General features: G+C 37.8%; 1 long non-coding RNA gene across 1 annotated transcript; it reads left to right on the top strand.

Moving 5' to 3' along the window:
- The first annotated feature begins 7,698 nt into the window (after positions 1 to 7,698).
- Positions 7,699 to 10,176, top strand: LOC104212042 (uncharacterized). Its single transcript, XR_707289.2, has 2 exons — positions 7,699 to 7,915; positions 8,272 to 10,176. It is a non-coding gene; the product is annotated as an uncharacterized lncRNA (long non-coding RNA).
- Positions 10,177 to 10,744: the final 568 nt, after the last annotated feature.

The following is a 10,744-nucleotide window of genomic DNA, read 5'->3' on the forward strand; positions in this document are numbered from 1 at the left end:
CTTTCTCCATTGAAACAGGTTCAACCTTTTTCGAGGACGGCCTAACAAGTAAACCAGGTTCCTCTTGAGTTCCTTCTTCCACCTCAACTACAGGAATAGCCTTATCACTTACAGGTACACCATCATTCACCAACTTTCTTATTTTCTTCTTACTACTCTTCTTGCTCTTTTGAAGAGCAAAATCGTAAGCCACTTTGACTTGAAGCCTGGTAGTGGGTCATTTGATTTCAGACTCAGGGGTAGATAAAACCCTTCGCTTACTTATGAATGCATCAAGGGCCACGTTGTCCAGGTCTTCTTCATAACTAGATCGCATTCCGAGGACTTGAATTTCCAGGGGCACAACATCGAATGCAGGAACAACACTGTCCTGGGGATGAGAGCTCTGACCTGAGTCCTTCAGAGAGGGATCATGTCCCTCATGTAATCCCCCAGTAGTATCTGCTACTGCATCCCCTTCAACAGCCATTATGGCCTTTTCTTCCTCCGCACCGTGTGGCTCATGTTTCTGGAAAGTAATTTCATGTAGTACCCCATCTACGGATACCACAAACACAGTTTCTCTTCTTAAACCGGTGCTTCCACAACCATGGAATCGATGACAACAATAGCAGAACCTTCTGTGAACTCAGTATTTTGACCTTGTTCTCCACTTAGGGTTTGACTGGTGAGAACAACAGATGACAGGGAGAACGGAATAGCAATTTCAAGGGTTTCTGAGTTGGGGAGAGATTTGGAGATGGGGGAAGGTGTGACTGCAGTAGTAGGAGTAATAGAGGGTAATGAAGGCTTAGTGAAAACGAGAGGTTCCATAGATGGGTCATAGGTAGTTACAGTATAGGCAGAGAGATCGGAAGTTTTCTCAGCCATTAGAAGAAAAAATGTGACGATCCTTCTCTTTTGGGTGAATCTGGAGTAGGGCTTATGGTTAAGACGAGCAGATGAGAGGGTTTTTAAAAAGAGAGGATAATTATAAAGGGAGAGGAATAGGCACCGGTTCTAAAACGGCGGTTGGGATTGCAATGTTTCAGAGGGAGATATAATGTTTGAATTGAAGGGACGTGACAGCAGGATCTGAAAAGTTGATGACATGGCAGTTGTATTTTGTACCCTTTTTAAGACGTGTATTAAAAGGATGCATAAAACTACTAACCTTTAGTATAAGAACCTGGTTCTTAAAAAATATTTTCTTCCTCCCTTTTTGGAAATAATCAATCCCCTTTTATCAGTCATGCACTCCATCTATTTGTTCTATGCTCATCATGTGTGTTTACCTGCAACGGTATTGAAGTGAGTTAGACAGGCCAGAAAACACTTTAAACCAGTTATTTCTTAAGAATACGAGCTAGCCAAAGAGGAATCAGGTTCTTAATTTGGCTTCAACAGTCCCAGCTTTACTCTGTTTCTTTCAAACTGTTCCCTACTTAGTGCCTTGGTGAAAATGTCTGCAATTTGATCTTTTGTGTTGTAGAACTTCATGCATATCAACCCTTTCTCTACATTATCTCTTAGAAAATGATGCCTCACATCAATATGTTTAGTCCTTTTATGTTGAGCTGGATTATTGGCTTTGTTGAGTGCACTGGTGTTGTCACATAGGAGGGGCACACTTTCAATGAGTACCCCAAAATCCTTCAGTTGCTGCTTAATCCATAGAAGCTGAGTGCAGCAAGATGCTGCAACTACATATTCAGCTTCAGCTGTTGACAAAGCCACCGAATTCTGCTTCCTTGTTCCCCAAGAGATAAGACATGAACCTAAGAAGTGAGCCATTCCAGAAGTGCTTCATAGTCTGCATCAGCATACCCAATTAGATTAAAATTGTCACCTGATGAATAGTACATCACCAGGTCCTGTGTTCCCTTGAGATATCTTAGTATCCTTTTGGCAGCCTTCAAGTGAGATTCCTTAGGATTTGATTGAAACCTTGCACACAACCCCACGCTGAAAACAATATTAGGTCGACTGGCAGTGAGATAGAGGAGAGACCCAATAATGCCTCTATACATTGTTTGATTCACAGGAGATCCGATTTCATCCATGTCCAGTCGAGTCGCAGTTGCAAAGGGAGTGTCTATCACTTTTGATGCTTCCATGTCAAACCTCTTGAAGAGTTCCCTGATGTATTTTTGCTGACAAATGGAAGTAACCTTTGGGGAATGTTTTACTTGAAGACCCAGGAAGAAGTTTAATTCTCCCATCATGCTCATTTCAAATTCGCTTCCCATAAGTTTTGAAAATTCTTCACACAGAGAGTCAATTGTTGCTCTAAAAATGATATCATCAACATAAACCTGAACAATGAGCAGGTTCCTTCCTCGTTTATTTAAGAAAAGAGTATTGTCAATTTTCCCTCTCTTAAAACCATTTTCTTAGAGGAATTTTGACAATCTTTCATACCAAGATCGAGGAGTATGCTTTAGCCCGTACAGAGCTTTGTCTAATTTGAACACATATTCAGGGTGCTCATGACATCCAAACCCTGGGGGTTGCTTCACATAGACTTCTTCCTTAAGAAGTCCATTCAAAAATGCACTTTTGACATCCATTTGGAACAAGGTGAATTCCATATGAGAAGCAAAGGCGATTAGAATTCTGATGGCTTCCACGCGAGCCACTAGAGCAAATGTTTCATCATAGTCAATCCATTCCTCCTGATTGTAGCCTTGGACCACTAGCCTGGCTTTGTTTCTTGTGGTAATTCCATGTTCATCGAGCTTATTTCTAAATATCCACCTGGTTTCTATAATGGTTCTATCTGGGGGTCTGGGTACCAGGTGCCACACACTATTTCTCTCAAACTGATGCAGCTCGTCTTGCATGGCTGTAATCTAATCTACATCTTTCAAGGCTTCCTTGATGTTTTTGGGTTCTATTTGGGAGAGAAAGGATAAGAAGGCAAGTGAATTTCTGGCTCTTGACCTGGTTTGAACTCCGGAATCTAGAGGAGTGATTATGTTGTCTATAGAGTGAGAGCTTTGATGTCTCCAGTCGGACGTCTGAGGTTCATTCTGAGAGGAGAAAGGTATGTTTGGCTGATTTTCCTATATCCTTCTCTCAGGTTCTAGTGGAGTTCCCTGAACTGCATCAACCACTCTTTCTTCAGCTTCAGTGGTTGTAATTGAAGTGCTCGGTTCTGTTGATGAGGTAGCGTTGTCTTCATTTGGCTCTTTGACTTGACTCATCATATCCGCTTTTCTGTTTGTCATGTTAATGACTTCACCAGGAACAAGTAAGGGTTCTCCATCTTGATCTTCCTCAACACTCTTCTCAGGTGATGGATGAGATTCATCAAAATAACATGGACACTATCCTCAACACATTGAGTCCGCTTGTTGTATATCTTGTAGGCCTTGCTTTGAGAAGAGTAACCAAGAAATATTCCTTCGTCACTTTTGGCATCGAACTTACCAATATGATCCTTTCCATTGTTGAGAACATAACATTTGCATCCAAATCTTCTTAGGTGAGTCAACTTGGGTTTTATTCCATTCAACAACTCATACAGGGTCTTGTTCAGAAATGATCCGATCATGCACCTGTTCACTAAGTAGCAGGCAGTGTTGACAGCTTCAGCCCAGAAGTTTTTTGCAAGTCCACTGTCAATCAGCATTGTTCTTGCCATTTCTTCCAGAGTTCTGTTCTTCCTTTCTACTACCCCATTTTGCTAGGGAGTTCTGGGAGCTGAGAAGTTGTGAGTGATGCCGTTTTCATTGCAGAATTCGTCAAATTTGATATTGTCAAATTCTGTCCCATGATCTGATCTAATTCATACAACTCTATACTCCATATTCACCTGGATTTTCTTCACAAAGGCCACAAATACTTCAACAGTTTCATCTTTTGTTCTGAGAAACAGAGTCCATGTAAATCTGGAATAGTCATCCACGATTACGAAAATGTATCTCTTTCCTCCTCTACTTTGCACCCTCATAGGTCCACACAGATCCATATGCAAGGGCTCAAGCGGCTTTGAGGTGCTCACATCTCTTTTTGACTTAAATGAGAACTTTACATGTTTTCCTCTAGCACATGCATCACAGACTTTTTGAATCTTGAATTGTGACATAGGCAGACGATGGACCAGGTTCTTCTGAATTAGTTTGTTCAGAAGGGAAAAGCTTGCATGACCCAGTCTTCTGTGCCATAGTTCAGCATCATCGTCAACCGCCTTTAGACAACTCAGATCATCACTCTGTAAAGATTCGAAATCAGAAACATCGATTTTCTTGTATCTTTTGGCCACCAGAACTATTTCACTGGGCACAAGGTCAGTGACTGTACATATTTTGGACAAGAATTCCACCTTGTTTCCTTTATCACAAATTTGAGAAACACTCAGGAGACTGTACTTAAGTCCATTGACATAGTACATATATTCAATAGAATGAGTGAGTGACTTCCTAACTTTTCCAACTCCAAGAATGTACCCCTTTCTACCGTTGTCAAAGGATATATTCCCTCATTGCAAGACTTTTAGTGAAAGAAAGTCTGTGGTGTTCCCAGTCATGTGTTTCGAACATCCACTATCCATGAACCATTATTGACTGCTTCCTTTCAATGTTCCCTACACAAGAGATTAGGAGTTAGTTTTAGGAACCCAAACAAGTTTGGGTCCCTTGTAGTAAGCAAGAGGATGAATAAGAGCTCTCTTAGTCCATACAGGTAATGTGCGTTTTTTTGTGAGTGGAACCTGGTCCTTCTTTTGTGGTCACGGTTTCAGCAACCACTTTGTCTTTCTGAACTGATTGATTCTTAGCATGAACACCTTCCTTGAAGTGCCCAGTGTTCCCACATTAGGTACGAGGCCAGTTATTAGATACAGTGACGCTCTTACGGTGAGGGTTGTGAGGAGTTTTCTCCCTTTGGAACCCTACTCCCTGCCTTTCTTCACTATCATTAGTAAGCAAGGCAGTGGTAGCTTCTGGGGACCAGGTCCACTTTAGGGACCTTTCAAGATCATTCATTACTTTTTCTAGATTGGCTTGGAGGAGCTCGTTTTTCTTAATTTCAGCACACATCCTGCATCTCATAGCTTTCACCTCATCTTCAAGCCTAATGTATTCCTCACTAACTATATCCTTTCCTCTTTTAGAGCTTTCAGATTTTGACTTAGTCCATGGCTTTACTATTGTTTCCCTTTGGTCTGCAATTTCTGCCAACAGATCACTCTTTTCTTTTCTAAGAATTTCAATGGTTTTCTTTTGATCAGTAACTGCAGCCACTAAGTCTTCTCTAGTATGTTCAAATTCTTCTAGTTCTAAGATCAAGGAATCTGTATCCTCCGCAAGACTACAAAAGGTAGTAATTAAGACATCAGCTAAACACATGAGTTTTTTTGGAGACTAGGATTTCAGATTTCTCTAAACATCCCTGAAGTTTACCTCTTCGTTGTTGGTCTTCATCATTATCTAATTGAGCCATCAAAGCAAACGTTGAGTCATATTCAATCTCCTCACCTTCAACTTCCATCATGGATCTATCACCAATATTAGGTTTATATTGTTTTACTTGTGTAGTTCCCTCGTGAGCTATTTGCAAAACCTCTCATACTAACTTTGCAGTGTCGCAGGTAGAGATTTTGTCGTACTCTTTAGGTCCCAATCTATATACTAGAATTTTCTTGGTACGAAAATTCTTTTTCACCGCTTTCTTATCTATTTCAGTGTATTCTTTGCTGGTTTTTTCAATTGAAAATGAAAATTAATCTAGTACCTTGACTGGAACAAAAGGACCATCGCAAATGATATCTCATAGCTCACAATCCTCCGCCATGATGAAATCATGCATTCTAGCTTTCCACCACCAATAGCATTTTCCATCAAACTTGGAGGGTTGGTATATTGATTGACCTTCTTCAAAATTTGGTGGAGCCGTCATGAGGATCCTTCTTAGGTGTTAGCTTGATAGGAGGAACCTGCTCTAATACCAATTGTTAGCTTGTATGGGTCCACCAAATCGTAGAGTACCTGGTCCTCTACAAGATTCTACTGAGAGCACTTAATAAAACAGTAAGTAAATAAGGCAGATGATTTTTACGTGGAAAAATCTCACACAAGGGGATCAAAAAATCACGACCTACACCTGTAGGCCTTTAACTTCACTAACTTGTAATCTACCTATTACAAGCCACTTTACAATAATTCCTATTGCAAAGGATTTACTCAACTAACTTGTGGTACCTTTACCACAAGCCGCTTTGTGACTATCCTGGTTACAAAGGCTTTTTCTAACTTGTGATGCTATCACCACAAGCCACTTTGTAACTCTACGATTACAAAGACTTTTCCTTATGACTAAATCTAGTCACAACATAAATTCAATTTTACGGATTTACAAGAGGATTCCTAATCGAAATGTTTCTAGATAAGCGGTTTAGGAGATACAGTAAATGCAATAACAAGGTTACAACTCAACTAGGACAACAACGGTCTATCTTTTGGGAACTGGTCCATAGTAGCGTTCAACCTTGTTCTTCAAACTTGTGAGGATTGATTACTCTGTTTTTGCAAGAGGCTTGAATTTAGAAACAGAACCCTTCCAGTGATGTCTTTTGTATAAAGCTCATTTGGTGCATCTTAGTCACTTGAAATGATATGAGTACTTTGTTTGGTTAGAGAATGAGTGGGCTGACAGTGTAGTGCAGTGCGGCAGAAACAGTATCGTCGGTCACTTCATTTCCAGCTGTGTCCAAATGACTTTGTACTGCTATGAGGAAACCACAAGCGCATCAGGTCCTTGTGTTGGTTCCTAGCTCCTGAAGCTGTAGCAGTTCACCTTTAGCTGGAATCCATTAAAGTTCGCAGCAATCCAAGTAGGTCAGGTTCCTTATCTGGTTCCTTATCTGGTTCTTGACAGTAAGTTAGATCATCAAAACATAAGGCAAGAGTATTTAAGATCTATCACTTGGGTATTCGATGCGTCTGGAATTCGATAGGAAGAGAAGGTGTTGACATCCAATTTTGTCTCTCCTTTCTTCCAATCTATTTCTTTAAGCTTCTAATATCACTAATAATGTAAGAATAGTTATTTTACCATTTTTAGAACAAACTAGACCTAATTATTATTATTTACTTAATATCACTATTACTAGTATTATTAATGTTGTTGTTATTATTATTATTATTATTATTATTATTATTATTATTATTATTATTATTATTATTATTATTATTATTACTATTGTATTTATCATTCATACCTTAATATTATTACCTTTCACGAAAATATTTTTATTTCTTTTATCTCACTAAGAGAAAACATTTTTGCAATAATTTTTCTTAAAATATTACGAAATGAAATTTAATGAATCTTGTCGTATCTTACGGTATTTTATTTAAACATTAGTAATTATGATTAGGCTAATAAATAAGTTAGTTACTTGCTTATTTTTTTTATATTAATATTATTGTTGATTATTAGAAGCGTAAAGAATTTGAAAAGAAAAAAGAAAAAAGAAAATTCGACCTTGTTAGTAGCACAATATTTTTCTTCTAATTCTACCGGCCGGCCCAAAGAATTTGAAAAGAAAAAAGAAAAGTCGGCCTTGTTAGTAGCACAATATTTTTCTTCTAATTCTACCGGCCCAAACAGTAATTCCTTAAAGCAGACCAAACATTAGCCCATGTCCGATTCCAATTTCTTCTAAAAGACCTAGGCTACACAAAATATCCCTCCCATTGGATTCCAAAAAAACAATACATTTAATTACATTGAATTTTTTATTTCAATTCCAGTGTTGAACGTTTGACCTGTGGTACCCCACCCCTTCGTTTACCACAACTAACCTTACAGTTCTCTCTCGCTCTCTCCCCCCTCTTTCCATGGCAGAGCCTTTCCCTATCTCCATGACCATTTTTGGCTAACAATTCAACTATTCTTCAGCCATGGCAGAGTATTGTCGTACCATATTCGGGTAAATCTCTGTCTCTCTTGCTTTATCTTTTCAAGATCCATGTCGTTCTGTGATCTCCTTCAATTTGGTCAACATAAAAGACCAAAATTACGTTTGAAATCTCTGTGGGAGAATCACCAAGGCAGAGATTCAATTTCAAACGGCTACTTTTCAAAATCAAATCTGTAAAATTCCCGCTCAAGAAGCCCTAGATATAATCTGCTGTTATAAATACCTGCATTTGGCCTTAATTTCGGACCAGCTCGTAGTCGCCGCTACTCCCCTCCAAACTTTTCGAAATACCTTCTACTTCATACATATCCTCCATAAATATAAGCTTTAAATCGTGTTTCATTGCTCATCTTCTCCCCTCTCAGATCTTTGTTGGCCTTCAGCCGTGACAAAGATTTATGTCGGTCTGATTGTGTCGCTTGGGTCGTGAAGGAGGTTTGAAGCGGAGATTCGAGTAGTCGTTGGCAAACCCCAGTTTATTGCCCTGCAAAAGGTCAGTGACCTCTAACATTAAGTCCCTCTTTCTGTTATTCTTATTTTTTTATGTTAAAGGCAAATAGTTATTTCTGTTTGAAAATTAGTAGTTCACTTCCTATGTAGAGATCATGATTTAGGACTCATTTTGTACACATAAAAGTCATGTTTATAGGAAATTGTATTCCAGTCGTGTTTGTCCAGAAACCCATTAATAAATGCTTGATAAATTTCCTACACAACTATTTTGTGTGTTTTATGTTGTTAATACATGATCAACGTTGTTCTTTTGTAAATGCCATGCTCAGCTGATGTTTCATTTCTAATTTCTTGTTAAGGATAAACGTATTATGTGAAAAAGCTCCTTCTTTCTTATGAACTTCAATAGCGTTTATGAGTAAAAATGAGTAATCTTTTAACTCAAGAATTTGGGAGTGTAGTATTTGTGGACAGATTACTATTTATCTGTCAAAGGTTAAAAAAAGAAAAGATAAGAGAATGCATTCTGTAAGAGTGTTGGTGTATCTTGTATACCTTCCAGCAATAGGAGCTTAGGTTCTTACATGTCCAGATAACCATGACAAATATAAGGTTATTGCAAAAGTTAATCGAATATGTTGCGAGTAATTTGTGGATTTACATTATTCATAAATAGCATACTCATACGGTCTTGTTGATGGCTGCATTTCTTAAGTATTGAATAGCTTTAAATCTATGTAAACTCCTTCGGTTAAGACAATAGCAGAAAACTTGATGGTCTCCCCATAAACCTGAGACCTTAACTTATGCTCGTTTTGGCCTCTCTCTGTTAATGGAAGTATATTGCTTTATGATAAGCACCATGTTTAGGCCTTTCTTCTTATTTTTAAATGCCCAATATCACGAGCATGGGTTTTAATGAAATAATTAGCTTCGGATATCCTTTGGCAGTATTTAGCTAAGAATGTCCCGTAAATGAGTGAGTTACACTCGCTATTTAGCATGCCTATAGAGGCCTTATAGATAGTTCTTCTACCCAAGCTCACTTAGAAAGTTAAGCTCTTTGTCAGAACTATGGTATAGAATTCCATCCCTAAGATACATTTTTATGTATTAATAGCTAGACCAAACTAAGCAAGCTATACTATCCTTGATGCCTTCTCTGTCACAATGAAGTAGAGATGCTTATTTGCATTATGATAATGAAATACATACTGCATCTAAGATTTATTCACTCATTTTCTCATCATATAAGATTTATTTGCTTACTTAGTAAAAGCATGCCTTAGGATACCCTGCTTAACTTGTAATTGCCCCATCTTAAGTTCTAAATGAGAATAATAGAAAACATCTGCTTGAATACTTCGTTAGAGGATGTTCTTGAATCAGTGTTATGAATCTGATAGTATAACATTCTAACATGATGAATGTGTCTGCTATGTTGTAAGCTTATAAGTTTATAGTATGATTCATAATGTCTTTATCCTATGTTTGCTCGGAAACTAAGTTCATTCTAATTCTTGTTTTGTTCTCTTTTGCATGTGCACTTGGAGCTAACATGGAGTCTTAATGCAAGACTCTCCATACCCGAGCACGGAATCATCACATCCAATGTTCTTATAGAGTCACCGGATAACAAGAAAACAAGCAAATTTGCTTGGGGTCGCTTATGGCGGCTTTCATTATTCTTTTACTATTCTGTCTAAATATATTTGTTAACTTTTGGTGGCTTGGTTTTGTTTTTATCTATAACTGATGATTAATCTTTTCATGAGGGATTTACAACTCTAATATTAGTAAGACATTTTGTTGATTAAGGACTTTAAAGCTTTATCACCTAGCGTGGTGAGGATGCCGTCTTTGAGACCTCAAGGAAAAACTATTTCTTTTTAATCACATCAGGACAAATTGAAACACAGTTTTAAAAACAAAGGTCTTTGAGTTGAAATTTAGAAGAAGTTTAGTGATTCCATCAAGTCACTTTCTTGGAAAACAAAAGTAGTCTTTGAAGCTCCATTCATAACGTCAATGTTATAGAGATCATATTCATTAGTTATAAACTTTTGTCCATTCACTTAAAGTATTTTAAAGTTGAATCGCGTATTAATAGGTTGTCTTCCCTAAAACCATGTCAAAATGCAATGTTTCAACAAGTTTTAAATAATTAACCTAAGTTCCACCGGTTAACCATTTTTAATGGATCTTAAAAGGTGCCTTATCCCTTCTTTTTGAGATAACTAGAACCGTTACCTAGAATTTCTAAAACTAAGCAGACCATATAAAACAGAGTTAACTTTAACCATTATTTAGTAAATAGGTGTCCTAATTCACCTTTAAAATAATTAGGTGGTGACTCTCTTAATTAATTAAACCTTCAGAATTACC

This window comes from Nicotiana sylvestris, chromosome 3 (genome assembly GCF_000393655.2).
Source record: "Nicotiana sylvestris chromosome 3, ASM39365v2, whole genome shotgun sequence".
Taxonomy (NCBI): Eukaryota; Viridiplantae; Streptophyta; class Magnoliopsida; order Solanales; family Solanaceae; genus Nicotiana; species Nicotiana sylvestris.